Genomic DNA, 19,276 nt, shown 5'->3' with positions numbered 1-19,276 from the left:
GGACAACAGTACATTTTCAGGCAGACAAACTTTCGAAATTACAGTAGTTACAATTTTCAACAATAGATGGCGCTGCGGTCTGAGAAACTCTACAGTACGATATTTTCCACATATCCACCATGCGTAGCAATAATATGGCGTAGTCTCTGAATGAAATTACCCGAAACCTTTGACAACGTGTCTGGCGGAATGGCTTCACATGCAGATGAGATGTACTGCTTCAGCTGTTCAATTGTTTCTGGATTCTGGCGGTACACCTGGTCTTCCAAGTGTCCCCACAGAAAGAAGTCACAGGGGTTCATGTCTGGCGAATAGGGTGGCCAATCCACGCCGCCTCCTGTATGTTTCGGATAGCCCAAAGCAATCACACGATAATCGAAATATTCATTCAGGAAATTAAAGACGTCGGCCGTGCCATGTGGCCGGGCACCATCTTGCATAAACCACGAGGTGTTCGCAGTGTCGTCTAAGGCAGTTTGTACCGCCAGAAATTCACGAAGAATGTCCAGATAGCGTGATGCAGTAATCGTTTCGGATCTGAAAAATGGGCCAATGATTCCTTTGCAAGAAATGGCAGCCCAGACCAGTACTTTTTGAGGATGCAGGGACGATGGGACTGCAACATGGGGCTTTTCGGTTCCCCATATGCGCCAGTTCTGTTTATTGACGAAGCCGTCCAGGTAAAAATAAGCTTCGTCAGTAAACCAAATGCTGCCCACATGCATATCGCCGTCATCAATCCTGTGCACTATATCGTTAGCGAATGTCTCTCGTGCAGCAATGGTAGCAGCGCTGAGGGGTTGGCGCGTTTGAATTTTGTATGGATAGAGGTGTAAACTCTGGCGCATGAGACGATACGTGGACGTTGGCGTCATTTGGACCGCAGCTGCAACACGGCGAACGGAAACCCGAGGCCGCTGTTGGATCACCTGCTGCACTAGCTGCGCGTTGCCCTCTGTGGTTGCCGTACGCGGTCGTCCTACCTTTCCAGCACGTTCATCCGTCACGTTCCCAGTCCGTTGAAATTTTTCAAACAGATCCTTTATTGTATCGCTTTTCGGTCCTTTGGTTACATTAAACCTCCGTTGAAAACTTCGTCTTGTTGCAACAACACTGTGTTCTAGGCGGTAGAATTCCAACACCAGAAAAATCCTCTGTTCTAAGGAATAAACCATGCTGTCCACAGCACACGTGCACGTTGTGAACAGCACACGCTTACAGCAGAAATACGACGTACAGAATGGCGCACCCACAGACTGTGTTGTCTTCTATATCTTTCACAACATTTGCAGCGCCATCTGTTGTTGAAAATTGTAGCTACGGTAATTTCGAAAGTTTGTCCGCCTGAAAATATACTCTTGTCCCAAGCATATTGCAACAAACGGTGTATTTCTATCGCTGCTCGTTTAGTTTTTATTGCTGTTTCAAATATACCGGTCATTTTTTAAACACCCTGTATATGCAGACTGATTTGACTCTGCAGAAGTGAATTCCGTGTATAACAAACAGAAGAGAATGGACCAAGTGGTGTTTATTTATTGATTTATTCATTTTATTTCTTGTGTGCCACGTTTCCTTGTATCCTTTCCCTTATGCGACCTTGGACTGTATGAATGATACAGTATGTGACGTAGCAGAAAGCTCTCGTCAGAGGTCGTAGCGTTGCATGTGTAGAGTCGTTCTGTGGTAGGATAGTATCAACCCAATAAACGTGAACAAGTTTGGCAAAGATGGTGGGAAAGTCAGGTCAGAGTGATTGCGAAGGCTACAGGATTGGCTCTGTTATGTCTGCGAACCATCCCCTCCACCACCTTTTGAAGGAAGAACGGTTAGGCGAGTTGTCGAGCACATCTTCCTGGGTCGAGGCGCTGTACAGACCTGGAGAGATAGCTCTCGTTTTGGTAATGTTAACAAAGGTATTAGATCGTTTGAAATCTGCTCGGTAATGAAGTCCAGATATTTAAATCAGGTGCAAGTTTACCACTAAACCCCATTAGGGAATTTATTTTCAAAATTTATTCGAATTTCGGTAGAACTGTTTAGGCCACGCACCATGGGCCTTATGCTCACGATCATATTATTGCTCTGTGCTTAACGGAAATTCACTCATTCAATGAATTTTAATATGCTCTTTCATTTACAGTAATATTTTGGGGGATTTTTATTTATTTTCCATATGTTTTTTTTTGTAAACTTGCTTTCGTGCCACGTGGTCGGTTGGAGCAACCGCCACATTGATAAACTGTAGTTTCGGTCTGAAAGTGTATTGTACACGATGAATAATCATACTATAGTGGTCCAATGTAAAATAGGATAGGAATAATCTTGCGTGTCTGTATTTTCGTGGCTTTCTGTTGGCTATCGAAACTTGGCCACGTGTGTTGAATAGCATTGAAGTAATGGTGTTTCTTGTGCTCTCCCATAACTATTTGATTTGGTGCGGTAAGTAAAATACATGGTTTAAACTCGTGCCACTAGGAAAAGTATTGTATTTTAATGCCCATTGATTTGATAAAGTCTTGCGAAGTACTCTCCCACCCTGACCTAGATTTGCTTGTTGTGTCTTTGCTAAAGTTGTTCTGAGTCACCTATAGCAATTGAATGTAATAGGCATAGGTTTAGGTATACTGTGTGTTTGTATAAAATTACATAAAAGCCAGGTCTGCGCTCGCCTGTCTCATTCCATAATTAAGTGGTGAAACTGAACCATGTAACTAGACAGACCTGTTTTGATGATGTATATTACAAGAGCACGACTAGTTGTTGTAATACCATCGGTACTGAATAAATATCAATTAATCTCTACCCTCGACTGATTATTTTTTCTCTCCATAATAAAGAATAGGTGAAAGTCAGTGCCAAATTCGAATCCAAGATCATGAAAGCAAATAAAAGCTATATACTGCCTATTAAGCCCTGTATAGGTGCCTTCTGTAGTGGTTCCAAAAAAAAGTGTGTTATCCATTGCGTTCAAATTTTTACCGGTTGGGTGAAACCTTCCGCTAGAAATTATTAATGCCCGACAATAACTCGCAGGACCATTAATTTTGTAAACCACACGAATTTAAGAAACCATTTACTACAGACGGTAGCTTGTAGGAGCCGTAGGCTCATTACGAAGCGACGGTAATCTTCCTACTAAGGTAGAGTTTTACGGTCATCAGTACTGGATGGTTACGTTGCAGAATATTATCAAATGATCTGTCACAAAGCCCAGAGAAATTCTGGTCGTATGTAAAGACTCCTAATGGCACCAAAGTTAATGTCCAGTCACTCGCGAATGAGACAAAAATGAAATTGAGAACAGCAAAGCAAAAGAAGACATGCTTACCTCCGTTTTCAAATGTTTCTTTACAAAGCAACAGCAAAGAGATTTGCCCCAACTTAACCCTCGCAGTACTAGAAAGATGCGTGAAATAAGTGTTAATATGAGTGATGTTGAGAAATGACTGAAATAGATAAAACTGTACAAAGCTCCACAGCCTGATGGAATCCATCTCAGATTCACTGCTCAATCTGCGGCTGAGTTACCCCCTCTACTTACAAACCGATCGTAGACCCGTCGAACAAAATGCCGCGCCCAGTAGTTGAAAGAAAACACAGGTCACTTTCATTTACAATTAGAATAACGAAGTGATCCACAAAACTACAGTCCAGTAACCTTAATATCAATTTGTTGTAGAATCCTAGAACGTACTCTGAGCTCAAACATAATGAGGCATTTCGAGCAGAATGAGGTCTACCATAGCAACCAGCATGGATTCCTAAAATATCGGTCAATGTACACCGAACTCACACATTTTCACATGGCATATGGAAAGCTTTGGATCAACGCAGTCGGTTAGATGTATTTCTTGATTTCCGAAAAGCATTTGACTCTACCGCACTACGCTTTTTTCAGAAGTATGGACGTACAGGGTACCAAGCGAAATCTGTGACTGGGCTGAGGATTTTTTTGATAAGGAGAATGTAGCATGTCATCTTCGATAGAGAGTCATCGGTAAATATAGAAGTAATTTCGGGTGCGCCTTAGGGAAGTGTACTGGGACGCTTGCTGTTCTTGTTGTATACTAGTCACTTTGCTCACGATATTAATAGCAACTCAAAATTTTTCGCAGATGATGGAGTTATACTGTCTGATAAAATCTGCACAGAAAATATTCAGTCAATACCTGATAATATATCAATGTGATACAAGAACTTTTACTTTAAGGTTTCGGAAACCTAAAAGTGTGCACTTCACGAAACGGAAAAACGTACTTTCGTATGACAACAACATCAAAGAGTCACAGTTGGAATCAGACAATTCATATAAATTATTGGGTGTGTCACTTTGCCGGTACATGAAATGGAACGTCACATAGGTACAGTCGTAAGTAAAGCACTTGGTAGACTTCAGTTGAGTGTTATAACACTGGGGAAATACAATCAGTCAGCAAAGGAGATTGCTTAAAAAACACTCGTGGGAGTCATTCTAGAGTATTGCTCTAGTGTGTGCGACCTGTACCAAATGGGACTAACAGGGGACATTGAACGTATACAGAGAAGAGCAGCACGAATGCTGACAGGTTTATTTCACCTGTGGGAGAGTTTCACAGAAATGCTGAAGAAACTGGAACTGGCAGACTCTTGAGCATAGACGTAAACTATCCCGAGAAAGCCTACACACAAAGTTTCAAGAATGGTCTTTAAATAATGACTCTAGGAATGTACTGCCCTGGAATCCCTTCTTGTCACTTCCATAGGGATCGTGAGGAGAAGCTCCGATTAACTGCAGCACGCACAGAGGTATTTGAGCAATCATTCTTCCCGCGCTCCATATGTGAATAAAATGGGAAGAAACCCTAGTAACTGGTACAACGGGTGGTGCCCTCTGTCGTGCATTTCATAGTGGTTTACAGTTTATAGATGTAGCTACAGATTCGGTGCCAGCACTGTTATCTATGCATTTCTACCCTGCCTTTCATCCCTTGCTTCCACGTGACAAGCTCATAATATTAGACTTATTATAAGTATAGCATAGGATAAGAGTGGACGGATGCTAGACTGTTGGATCCTTTTTCACTTTGTTTTAATAGGTCAACTTTGACGAACGGATTCAGTCACTGTTCCCGTGCTGCACGTATTTCTCTGGTAATGTCAGTGTGTGGCTTCCATACAGCCATATGGTCTACAGTTGTTCCAAAGTAAGCAGCCTCGCAAACACTGGCTAACCAGTGGACGGCTTCTACCGATCGCTGCATGTTAATTACCTGTTTATCTGTTTGAGCCGCTTATCTTGTGATCCTCATGGCCGTAGGTGGCTTAAAGACGAGGTACATAAAGTAACATAACTTATTAACAAGTCGGTGAAAATGAAGGAAAGTGCTGGACCACATTTCCAGGTATCTCCCAGTCGTGCACAGTAAGCTGAACCACATACGGCGTGAGGCCAATGGGACTACAACGTGAAATGGGGCTGCCCCACAAGATGACGCAGTTGAAGGAGCGCAAAATACCCTGTGTGTCAACCAACGAGCATTTAAGGTGCACTGTGGCGGTGTCCTTCATTACAACATGGATTGCAGACAGCTTTTAGATGACTTCACACTGGGAAGAAATATCAGGGAAACGGATGATGGACGAGGTGAAACGAATGTAGACAAGGAGTTCGGTATTGCTCACAGCTTGAATTGTGCTCTGCCGAAACTACTGGTCGAGTTTTGATATAGTTAATAAATGATGCTACTACCGGTAGTGTTGGTAGGGAAAGAAAGATAAATGAATATGCAAGAGAGAAACTGGGAACCGACGTCTTGTCTCTGTTTTCTTGCTTGTTTGTTGTTTGTTTTGCACATAATTAGAAACGCACGTAGTTGAGTTTGTATGTCCTTACAGCATAGTAATTGCATTTTATAAATAATGTAAATTAGTTGATAGCTTAATTTGGTGCAATTTTATGTAACCAAAGCAATTACTTTTGATGCAAGTACAGTTTACCGGCACAAGAGTAAAAAAGTCTGTGTAATCATTGTCATAACCCGTCACTAATATTTCTCTTTCTGTTTTCGGACGAGTATTGCTCAAATGTGTGTGAAATCTTATGGGACTTAACTGCTAAGGTCATCAGTCCCTAAGCTTACACACTACTTAACCTGAATTATCCTAAGGACAAACACACACGCCCATGCAGGAGGGAGTACTCGAACCTCCGCCGGGACCAGCCGCACAGTCCATGACTGCAGCGTCCTACACCAGGCTGTTCCAACCGAGCTCCAGGGAGCCGGAGCGGTCACTGCGGCAGCTCGTAGCCCACGTGGAGGGGGAAAGCGAACTCACTGCTCCCTGGCCGCATGCAGCCGCAACTGACGCAATAATCCGTGTTTGATGACAGCTATGACTAGCCGCGGGGGCCCTGTACCTCCATTGGAGGATACCTTTCTATTGATTGAGAGGGATGGTCGTCCGAAGTATCTTCTATGTCATAAAGTATGTAATTCTGCAAAGAGGTACAATATACAACGACATTATGCACGTCTTCACGCAGCGCACTACCAGGTAGAAGACGTTGCACGCAGAGAACTGGTAGCCAGCCTTAAAAACGACATACCAGGAGACGTAATTTTAAGAACTGTTTCGTAATACGGAGGGTATCAAAACATGCAACATAGTTGGTGTTCTGTAATGCGTTTATAATTTTCAGGTGAATGAGAGCGGAGGAAACACTACTGATTCTGCAATTCGAGCAAGCTACAGGGTCGCTCACATCATTGCGACGAGTGGAAAGCCGTTTTCGGTGGGACCACTCGTAAAATCGTGCATGGTAGCAGTTGCAGAATGTTTGTTTCCAAGGGAGGTGCAGGCATTTGAAGGGGTTTGTCCGTCGAAGCAAATAATGCCTCGTCGAATCCTGGACGTGGCAGACACAGCTCAAAAAAAGTCGGACAGCTTTGTTGCATTTTCGCTAGCACTTGACGAAACCACCGACATATCGGACTGCGCTCAGCCTGCAGTCTTTGTGCGTGGTGTCGACATGGAGCTGCAAGTAACTGAAGAACTCTTGGATATGGTACCACTCGATTACACTGCAACAGGACGTGACATTATTGAAGCTGTTTGTGAATCAATATGAATTTGCCGTGGGATAAGCTCCATTCTGTAGCGACAGACGGTGCACCACAAATGTTCGAGCGTCGCCAACGTTTTGCCTCTCGTTTGAAAAATAAACTCAGGAACGAATTCGGGAAAGACATTTTGACTCTTCATTGTTTTATTCACCAAGAGGCACTGTGTGCTGAAACAGCAGAGCTAGGTGGCGTAATGAAAGATGTCGTGAAGTGTGTGAATTTTGTGCGGCGTCACGGTATGAATCATCGCCATTTCAGAAGATTCCTGAAAGATATGGAAGCGCAGTATGGGGATATACCTTACAACAGTACAGTTCGTCGCCTGAGTCGGGGAAATGTTCTTCATGTTTTCTTTGCCATTCGTGAGGAAATATCCTTTTTTCTCGAAATGAAAGGGGAAGAAATGCGTTGACTGAGAGATATAAAATGGATATCAGACCTGGCGTTCCTAGCTGACATAACTATGCATCTGAATAATTTAAATCTGTCATTATAGGGCAAAGGGCAGATAATCGTTGACATCCACGACCAGATCAAAGCGTTCATGAAGAAGTTACGTTTATTTGAGAGGCAGATGAGTAATGGACATTTAACGTTCTTCAATCGTCTTGCTTCTTTAAAACTACCTGAAGCTACTACTTTCGGCGATTACCAAGAAAAGTACAGCTCATCACGTCGTTTGAAACACGATTCCGAGACTTCACTAGTTTGGAAATGGAACGTAAGGTGTTCAGCACTCCTTTCTCAGTTTCCCCCTATGACTTGTCATCGTCACTTCAATTGGAGATTATTGATTTGCAAAATTCAACTTTGTTGAAAGAGAGGTACTACAACAAGCTGGATTTGTGACGATGGTATCGTTAATTAGAGCAAAAAAAAAAAAAAAAAAAAAAAAAAAAAAAAAAAAAAAAAAAAAAACATTCCCCAAGCTTCACAACAATGCCACTCAGATCATGTTCATGTTTGGATCTACGTATTGTTGTGAGCAGCTTTTCTGAGCAATTAAAAGAGTAAAAAGTAAGGAACGATCGTTTCTTCAGGATGCAACTATGAAGGCATTAACGCTGCGAACACTTTGACGCTTGATATTTCTGATCGTGTAATGAAAAGAAAATGTCAAGCTACAGAGGCCCAATAAATTTAGTATGCAATTATTTCTTGTAAAACAGTTCTTTCTTATTTATTTCCTGACGTCGTATTTCCTGGTGTAGCATGTCACCCCGTCTTAGCAGCTAACAGTATGAGGCTGTAGATCTTGTAAGACGCAGCCGGCACATCAGAACGCTTGCCATGCCGCCTCCCTCAGCCAACCTTGCCACGTGCCACGTGCAGGCGTGCCAGCCCACTCGAATGGTCACAGCGAGCGAAGCGGCTCCCTGGAGCAGGGAGCGCTCCGCGGCTCACAACGGAGCCGACGAGCTGGAACAGCCTGTCCTAGACCGCTCGGCTAATCCCGCGCGGCAGACGAGTATTGTTACTAACTGTGTTCTGTCTTGCAGACTAGTCACAACGCTTCCGCTGTTGTGTGTTCGCTTTGCTTATATTTTGATCCGACGATCCTCTTACTATTTGGCCTCTAACCAGCCTCCTAAACCACTTGGGCCTATGCCTCCGGTTGTTCTGGCTTTGATTCAATGCAGAATGTTCAGTTTCAGAACCACCAAATGTCGCATTTGATGACAGCAGTACAGCATTACTGCATTACTGCACAAGACGCTCTGCCACAACAGCCAGTCACATGCGCGGCACCGCCTCCGTGTATTCCACCATTCCGGGCAGAAGAGGACTGGATCGAGTACTACGCTCAGTTCAGCGCTCATTGTACTATACTTCCAAGTGCAAGGTACTGTGAAACCTTCTTATATCTTTTCAATGGCCAGCACAGGAGCTCACCACCTTGCTCAGAAATTATTTCCGACTAGTAGGCTGGAGTTGATAGTTTCTGAATTCTTGGTATTAGGAAGCTCGGATACAGGCTGCTGCAGCTCTTTACAACTTCTTTCGATTGCGGAAAAAGCCATAACAGACACATTGTCTGTGGGTCACAACAGTGGGGTAGTTTTCAATGTAACTGTGGACAGTACTACAGTGATGGAATGCTTCATGATGCAACTACGTATAATGTGCCAGACAACAGATTTGTGAAGAAATTCTTAAACATTCTTATCCTACTTTGAAACAATGGTTACGAGTTATTGAACATCAAATGGTTGAAATGGCTCTAAGCACTATGGGACTTAATATCTGAGGTCATCAGTCCCCTAGACTTAGAACTACTTAAACCTAACTAAACTAAGGACGTCACACACATCCATGCCCGAGGCAGGATTCGAACCTGCGACCGCAGCAGCAGAACCACTCGGTCACAGCAGCCGGCATATTGAACATCAGGACTCATATGGTAGTGCAGTGGAAAACTTTAAGGTAGCTCTCATCTGCAGTGTGACAACGGCTTTGCCACAGTGGATACACCAGTTCCCCTCAGATAACCCCCTGTTGGGCATGGCCGGCACTTGCATGGGTGACCGTCCGGGCTGCCACGCACTGTTGCCTTTTTTCGGGGTGCACTCAGCCTCGTGACGCCAATTGAGGAGCTACTCCACCGAATAGTAGCGGCTCTGGTCAACGAAAACCATCATAACGACCAGGAGAGCGGTGTGCTGACCACACCCCCCTCCTATCCGCATCCTCAGCTGAGGATGACGGTCGGATGGTCCCGATGGGCCACTTGTGGTCTGAAGACGGAGTGCTGCTGCTGCATCTGCAGTGTAACACAAAGTGGCAAGCAGGTACAGCCTTGCGACCGGCAACCATACGCAAACAGGCCACTGCGACGTGGACAGAGTAAACAAGTGACAACGCCGGTGTCTGCTGCGAAATCATGGTTCAAATGGCTCTGAGCACTATGGGACTCAACTGCTGAGGTCATTAGTCCCCTAGAACTTAGAACTAGTTAAACCTAACTAACCTAAGGACATCACAAACATCCATGCCCGAGGCAGGATTCGAACCTGCGACCGTAGCGGTCTTGCGGTTCCAGACTGCAGCGCCTTTAACCGCACGGCCACTTCGGCCGGCCGCGAAATCATGTCCCCGCTGCTTTTCCACTTAAAATGACAAAATTGCCCTTCGCAGTACGCGACTTGCTTTGCTTGTGGGAAGCCAGGTCAAGTGCAGTCTGCATGATAGCAACGATAAAAGACCTCTACCCACATTTACTCACGTAACTGTGCAGTACTTTCTCAACCTGTGAGTGTAGTCTTTTTCTAAACAGACTACTGATACTAGATAGTAATGACCAAATTCAGGATTCCTTTACCCGACCCAAGTGCTGTGCAACGACAGTCAAACAAAGAGTATGTAAACGTGGTCATTGTTGGACAGTCTGTGCGACATCAGTAGCCCACAGTAGGCGAGGCAACAGTGCTTGCCTAGCATGCAAAGTGCTCGGTCAATAGCAATAGATTTAAGTTACTGAACTGGCAAATGGTATTCCGATATGAGGGATTTGAATGCATTGTACGAGTCTTCTCCTCGTGAAGTACTTTTCAAGGTCTAAATTATAAGCCAGTATTCTTGTACACTGAAATCCGAGAATATCAATCTCACAAACATCTTGAAGAAAATCGACTCCTTCTAGTGACACCTAACTGCAGTGAGAAACACAAGCAGGACTGGATATCTGTTATCAGTTGACTCTTTATATTTCCCGTCATTAATTCTATTTTTCTTGTTATCGTCGGTGTTGACAGAGCCATACCTCTGGCATTATCCCTGACTTTTTTTTAAATGTGTAAAAAACCAAAACTCACTAGCTGCCAGAAAACACTCGTCAGCAACTGTGCCATCGTCAAACACGTTTGTACGTTTCATCAATACTTCTGATACATGAAATAATGCAATATTTGCTGAAAGACTTTTTGTACAGTCCTTACGAAAAACGACTGCTGTGAACGTAGGACTGGAAAATTTCTTCTTCCTCATCTGACAACCCACAGCTGCTCCCGATTCTAAGTCTTTGTGAAACGTTCTGCAATGGCGTTCAATAGTTCCCTTGTTAGGCATGGCTAAGGTAGCATTACATGTAAAGCACACAGGGAAAGGCGGGGTAAGATGGGGAAGCTAACTTTAAACCTTTAAAAAAGGGACAAAAATACATAAATTCAAGTAGGTTTGATTATCATTTGTTTACTTAGCCACCGAATTACAATAGCATGCAAAGAGACCTGCAAACTTGTTACATTTTGTTAGAAATACCTCGATTTGAAACATAAACTACCAATTCCCCGTCTTGCTCCATATGCGGGGTAAGATGGGGAACTAGCATGAATTCATCTCTAAAGCTTAAATAAGGAGTGGAATAACGAAACTACGTGACGGTAAGATTTCGAAACATGGTTCTGCGAATTGTAGAATCTGGTATTACGTTTTATTTAGGCCTCTTACCTAAACGTAGTACACAAGCGTGGACAGCCTCGTCATCATCACTTTCTATCCCTGCACAAGTGTCGTGGGCCCAGCGTCCGCAGCTAATACACAATACCCAGCCTCCTTTAGAGAATTCATAGCAATATAAACATTCTTCACTCTCTTCCTCGTTGTCATTCGACCTTAGTTTATTATCGCTTGAGCATGAAGGGGTGGTTAAGACGTCAGTAACGTTCGTCACTTTTTCGTTCTCATTATGTCCTTTTGGTGGTATCCTAGGTTTATTAAACGTCTTTGAGAAGAGTTTTCGTTTACATGCAGCGCTTTTGGGGACTCCTTTTCGTTTAATTTCTTCAGATAGTTCACTCCTATAGGGAGATTCGGTTAGAACAACGGGTTTTCCACGCCTATTAGATGGTTTCCTTTCGGTTTTTTTAACCACCTTTTGAATACCTAACCCCATTTCAGGGCTGGTAACCTGAAAGTTAGACTAAACAGAGGCTTGATCGTCAGTTGTTAATTGTTCAGGTGTTTTACGTCTTGACAACATCTCTGGTATTTGGTCTTCCGCTTCTGTAACTTCAGATGTGTGAGCTTGATTAATGTCTGTAGTTGAACAGGTAAGGTAATCATTTTCTTGAAACACATTTCGGTTTACAGGCCAAATGCCTGTTTTCCGAAACCCGTTCACTGCTGTGGACATTGTAGCTGAATGAATAAAGGGTTTGCCGAATAAACTTGCGATCTGATGCAGCGTAACAAATTTTCCAGGATCGGTGCGAAGCCACGATCTTACTTCATATTTATAAAATTTACTGAGAGGTTTCATAAATGCCACGTCCAATGGTTGAAGACGATGTGAGCAGTGGCTAACACAGCAAGACAACCCCATTTTCGCGGGCCACATCTATCAGTTCTAAATTCTTGGTGTGCGTTTTGTGGCCGTCCAATATGAGAGGTATTGGTCTTTCCTTTGACGCTCCAGTAAACGCAATAAACTTTTTAAACCAAGTCAAAAATAGTTCTTTCGTCATCCAACCAGTTTCTTGGACTTCTGCCCAGGCACCAGGGGGCAGGCCACTCTCAAACGCTTCTTGCATTCGTTTTCGAGGATAAATAAAGATAGGTGGTACGTAGTACCCCGACGCTGAAACACAGATTTCTGCAGTCACAGTCTGGCCTCTTTCTGCTGAAGTAACTGCTCCCACCTGTCTGCGCCTTTTCAAAGCAACCACCTTTGTGTGACCTTTTGGAATGACTGTTAAACCAGTCTCATCGCAATTAAAAATTCTGTTTCCCGTAAACTTGAATGTGTCTAATTGACTTTCTAACAGATCGAAAAACCGATCTACAGCAACTCGATTAAACCTCATTGCTTGTGCGATTGATGTGGCCTCTGGTTTTCGTATTGTTAAGGTAGGATTTCGTGCAAGAAACACATTTAACCAATCTCTTCCAGCAGATTTGGCTGCAGTATTAAATGGTTGTTTGATGTTTCATTCAGCTAGCTGAAAAGTAAGTTCAAAACGTTCTTTAAGTGTTAGGCCAAAATAGTGTACTTCCATCTGTGTTAAGTAGTCTTCAAGTTCTGCCTCTTGTTCTGGGATAAACACACTAGTGATTGGTCCTAACCATTTCACAACTGTATAGCCAGGATTAGCACGTTTCTTCGCCACATGTCGTTCAATCTTTGCCTGTGGCACGTTGAACTGTCGAGCATCTCTCAAAGAACCCATATGACCTTCTATGACAGCATTTACAGCGCCTTCCATTGACTCCAATGACCAATCTTGCCTAGACGTTTGTCACCGGTACTTGCGAACCATCTGAAATAAAACACGTGGAACGTAATATTGAGTCAAATCTTTCGTGGTAATCTGTATTATATATAAAATACTACATTTCCGTCAGTCGTTAAAGAGTAGCAAGAATACTGACTTTGCACGTTTTGTGTATTTTTATTCACCATACAACCTAAGGCATATTTTGTCATTAACTAGGAAACGGAATAACGAATACCATTCTATTTACAATTGTATTCAACGTATAATGTACGTGTTCAAATCCCGCAGCGGGGTAAACACATGAGGCGATAAGAAAGTAATGGTTGGACAAATAGTAGGGGCAAGACGGGGAAGCTCCCCATCTTGCCCCATCCGGTGTTGCCCCCTACCATGCTGTCAGGTTATGTTACGACTACGTAAACACTAGTTAGTGAACATTGACTACTGACATAGCAGTTTACTGTTAATAAGACGTACTATTCAGTGCTATATATACAGTCTGGACAAATGTTCACGAAACATATGTTTTAGGACCTCGAAAAGTGTAAAACATTACAAATCAGTATAACAATCGTACGTACCTTGCAAAGCTTACAGAAACCGCCGCTAAACTAAGGTTCAGCAATGTCAACACACTGGGACCCGTGTGTTGATGTTGACGTAGCTATCCACAGATGGCAGCATTCTAACTGTACCCCACCTCCCCGTCTTGCCACCCCTTCCCCTATATCTATCTTTATGTATTGTAAGTAAAAAACTGTTCTTCCCACTCACCATGGATGTGGTTCTTTTCCAGTGTTTAGCTGCACTTTATTTTTCGCAAATATATTACCTCTGCGTGAAGGAGAAAAGGCCGGCAAGCGTTACAGACGGTGAAATGCATATAGAGGCTGAAGAGGAGGAGCTAGTTTTCTCAGATTTACGCCTAAAAATACTGTGTGAAACTCTCTTGCTCAACAAAACGATATTTCACTAAAATTGCACATTTACAGAGAATCCAGATAAGGGAACTCGATCGACGGGTTGAAGACCCCTGGTCTGTAGTAACCTAAGGTAGTTGCACAACCCTACTCACAGCATTGCTTGTCGTGCGGAGGAAGTGCTCAGAACCACAGGCACTGCTGTCGTAAGGGGAGGAGATGGTCAAAAGCAAGCCGGTGTCAACACTATACAAAGTACTGGTCATCGGGCTAAGAGAGGACGGTGAATGACGTAGGAACTGGATCAACGAGGAGTAGGGTCACGTGCTCCTCCTCGAACGAGAGGAGTGATTCTGGAGGTGCCCTCATATGGCGAGATGTGGGATCATGTAAGCGCCCAGAGGTACTGAGGAACATGATCGGTTCTGCTTCAGGTGTTATGGTGTGGCAGCCAAGATGTGTGGAGGGACACAATGTTGCATGGCCATACTGGACTCCAAATCTCTGAAGATGGAATACTCACCGGTCAATGTTATTGTACATTGTACTCCTTGTCCATGTGCGTGTTTTCTGGGGTGCGTTCGGCACCTGTATCGTTGATGTGCTTACAATGCGCCACCACACTGAACAGCCGCAAGTGGAGGAGCCATGCCTCGCTTTTTGTGATGTCCAGAAGACCATCATGAATCTCGACCAATCGATATTATTTATTGTCTTTTAATAAAAGTGTCATTTCTGTTCGTCTCAACGAGTATTTCCTTCATTTACCTTCTGTATTATATTGTAGAAGTCCTTTCTATACACCTTTCAAATTTATTGAACTGTGGTTCTTGGTAAACAAACATTATGCGAAAGAGACTTTCGTCCGTAAGTTTTACGCACCAGTGTACATGTCGTATATTGTTGGTGTCACCTTTCGGCCAATAATGTCTTTGATATAACTCTCCACATTAGTGTCTATCTTGTGTATCTTTACGTAACTATAAACACCAAAAAAAGTTTTGCATCACCTCGGCTCCGAGAGTTCCACAACCTATACACAAAATTGTTATACAGATCAACATAAACATCATTTCCGCCCTTTTTGTCGCTCATAAAAACCACACATTGCAAGTTGTACCACCATACAGCGAGTCCTTCAGAGGTGGTGGACCAGATTGCTGTACACACTATTACATCTAGTACCCAGTTGGAAGTCCTCTTGCACGGGTGCATGCCTGTATTCGTCGTGGCTTACTATCCACAGGTTCATCAAGGAACTGTTGGTCCAGATTTTCCCACTCCTCAACGGCGATTCGGCGTAGATCCCTCAGAGTCGTTGGTGGGTCACGTCGTCCATAAACAGCCATTTTCAATCTATCTCAGGCATGCTCGATAGGGTTCATGTCTGGAGAATATGCTGGCCACTCTAGTCGAGGGATGCCGATATCCTGAAGGAAGTCATTCACAATATGTGCACGATGGGGGCGCAAATTGTCGTCCATGAAGATGAATGCGTCGCCAATATGCTGCCGATATGGTTGCACTATCGGTCAGAGGATGGGATTCACATATCTTACAGCCGTTACGGCGCCTCCCATGACCACTGGACGGATACGTTGACCCCACATAAAGCCACCCCAAAACAACAGGGAACCTCCACCTTGCTGCATTCGCTGGACGGTGTGTCTAAGGTGTCCAAACACGTATCCGACGATTGTCTCGTTCAAGACTTATGCGACACTCATCGGTGAAGAGAAAGTGTTGACAATCCTAAGCGGTCCATTCGGCATGCTGTTGGGCCTATCTGTACCGCGCTGCATGGTGTCATAGTTGTAAAGCTGGACGTCGCCATGGACGTCGGGAGTGGAGTTTCGCATCATGCAGCGTATTGTGCACAGTTTGAGTCGTAACACGACATCCTGTGACTGGAAAGCATTATTCAATATTGTGGCGTTGCTGTCAGTGTTCCTCCGAGTCATAATCCGTAGGTGGCGGTCATCAATTAGCCCTTCCTGGCACAAAGAAACAATGTGGACGCGATCGAACCGCGGTATTGACAGTCTACACATGGTTGAACTACAGACAACACGAGCCGTGTACTTGCTTCCTGGTGGAATGACTGGAACTGATCGGCAGTCGGACCCCCTCCGTCTAATAGACGCTGTTCATGCATGGTTGTTTACATCTTTGGGCGGGTTCTGTGACATCTCTGAACAGTCAAATGGACTGTGTCTTTGATACAATATCCACAGTCGACGTCTATCTTCAAGAGTTCTTGGAACTGGGGTGATCCAAAACTTTTTTTGATTGTGTATTAGAACATTCGAGAGTGTGATGAAAAGTAGTGGCTCCCAATTTCTTGTGTGAAAACTGCTAAAGCTTTTTAATGAAACTAACATTATTAACACTATACACCTCTATTCTTCATGTCCACATATACCTCAAGATAGTCACCTTGACGACGAACACAATTCTTAAAACGAGAGACCATTTTTGTCGATACCGTCACTGGAGACTATTTGACTTTGTTAATGGAACCTCAACCTCACCTCTACTTCATCACTGTCAAAGTGAAATCTTAGGTTTTCTTTAAGTTTTGGAAAAGATGAAAATAGCATGTAACCACGACGGGAGGATGATCGATAACAGCGGCCATTAAGTGTCTGATTGTTGTAGATGCCGCAGCGCTGTTGTGTGGGTGGGCATCGTTATTCGCAGGAGAAGGAGATCCATGTGTGAACTCTTCTGCCATTAAACACTCGATTACACCATGTTGTCTCCCACACACCGAGCAGTGTGTCAGCAGTGCGCAAGTAGCAGCAAGAGGCTTATTTAGCGTTCATGTAAATGTTGTAGTCAAGTTGAAAATTTGTTTGAGTGTTCTTATCGCACTTCTTTAGTTAAATCCGCCAAATCATTTTGTAGTTTCGTATTTAGCAGGGACAGATTTGCATTTTAATATCTGTGACATGTTAAGTCGCGTAATTGTCTGTCACTTGTTTCTTTCTTTCAAATAGTCTTTGTACGTTACTGACAGTACAGTTAGTCTTCTGGCACCGAGCAGTGTGTCAGCAGTGCGCAAATAGCAGCATTACTACATTTACTACACAGTGTTGTATTTTAATAAACGTTTAAATTTTGTATCGAATTGTTTGTTCTCTCTGTAGATTAGTTCAGGCGTTCTTTGGACAACAGTAAAGCCTGGATAGGGATTGCGACTGCTGTGTTCGGATGCGTGCTGAGTTGGGATCCGTTCGCTCCCAGCTTCAGGTAGTGTTGGCTTCGGTCACACAGCTCGAGGCTGTTGCCAATGGGCATCACTGTGGGGGTCCGGACGGGGGTTTGTCGGGGACGGACAGCTCGTCCCACGCATCCCCCGATCGGACTATGGCTGTGGCTACTCGGGATACTGCTCAGAATGAGGCTGACCCCTCACCCGTGGTGGAGTGGGAGGTCGTCTCGACGTGTTTCAGGCGGCGAAAGACATTCCGGAGGGCTGAACGGAAAGCCTCTCCAGTTTGTCTGACGAACTGATTTCAGGTTCTGTCTCCGGCTGATACTGACCTTCGGCCGGACATAGCTGCTTGTCCTGTTCCAGAGGTTCCCCCTCAGTCTGCAAGATGCAAGTGGTCGCAGAGGGTGGGGTTACTGGTAGTTGAGAGCTCCAATGTCAGGCGCGTAATGGAGCCCCTTAGGGATATGGCTGCACGGGAGGGGAAGAAAACCAATGTGCACTCCGTGTGAATACCGGGGGGGAGTCATTCCAGTTGTGGAAAGGGTCCTTCCAGATGTCATGAAGGGTACAGGGTGCACCCATCTGCAGGTGGTCGCTCATGTCGGCACCAATGATGTGAGTTGCTATGGATCGGAGGAGGAAATCATCTCTGGCTTCCAGTGGCTATCTGATTTGGTGAAGACTGCCAGTCTCGCTAGTGGGATGAAAGCAGAGCTCACCATCAGCAGCCGGCCGAAGTGGCCGTGCGGTTAAAGGCGCTGCAGTCTGGAACCGCAAGACCGCTACGGTCGCAGGTTCGAATCCTGCCTCGGGCATGGATGTTTGTGATGTCCTTAGGTTAGTTAGGTTTAACTAGTTCTAAGTTCTAGGGGACTAATGACCACGGCAGTTGAGTCCCATAGTGCTCAGAGCCATTTGAACCATTCACCATCTGCATCATCGTCGACAGGACTGACTGCGGACCTTTGGTGCAGAGCCGAGTGGAGGGACTGAATCAGCGGCTGAGACGGTTCTGCGACCATGTGGGCTGCAGATTCCTCGACTTGCGGCATAGGGTGGTGTGGTTTCGGGCTCCGCTGGGTAGGCCAGGAGTCCACTACACATAGCAGGCGGCTACACGGGTAGCAGGGATTGTGTGGCGCGGACTGGGCGGTTTCTTAGGTTAGATGGCCTCGGGCAAGTACAGAAAGGGCAACAGCCTCAAAGGGTGTGGGGCAAAGTCAGGAAATGCTGGGACCAATCAGCATTCGGTATTGTAATTGTAAACTGTCGAAGCTGCAATGGTAAAGTACCGGAACTTCAAGCGCTGATAGAAAGCACCGAAGCTGAAATCGTTATAGGTACGGAAAGCTGGCTGAAGCCAGAGATAAATTCTGCCGAAATTTTTACAAATGCACAGACGGTGTTTATAAAGGATAGATTGCATGCAACCGGTGGTTGCGTGTTTGTCGCTGTTACTAGCAGTTTATCCTGTAGTGAAGTAGAAGTGGATAGTTCCTGTGAATTATTATGGGTGGAGATTGCACTCAACAACCGAGCTAGGTTAATAATTGGCTCCTTTTACCGAACTCCCGAATCAGCAGTATTAGTGGCAGAACAGCTGAGAGAAAATGTGGAATACATATCACATAAATTTCCTCAGCATGTTATAGTCTTAGGTGAGACTGGGACACTCAGATGTTCAGGACGGGTGGTAGGGACAGAGCATCGAGTGACATTATACTGAGTGCACTATCCGAAAATTACCTCGAGCAATTAAACAGAGAACCGACTCGTGGAGATAACATCTTGGACCTACTGATAACAAACAGACCCGAACTT

Source organism: Schistocerca serialis, chromosome 8 (assembly GCF_023864345.2).
Source record: "Schistocerca serialis cubense isolate TAMUIC-IGC-003099 chromosome 8, iqSchSeri2.2, whole genome shotgun sequence".
In the NCBI taxonomy this organism is placed as follows: domain Eukaryota; kingdom Metazoa; phylum Arthropoda; class Insecta; order Orthoptera; family Acrididae; genus Schistocerca; species Schistocerca serialis.
This window is presented reverse-complemented; position numbering follows the sequence as displayed.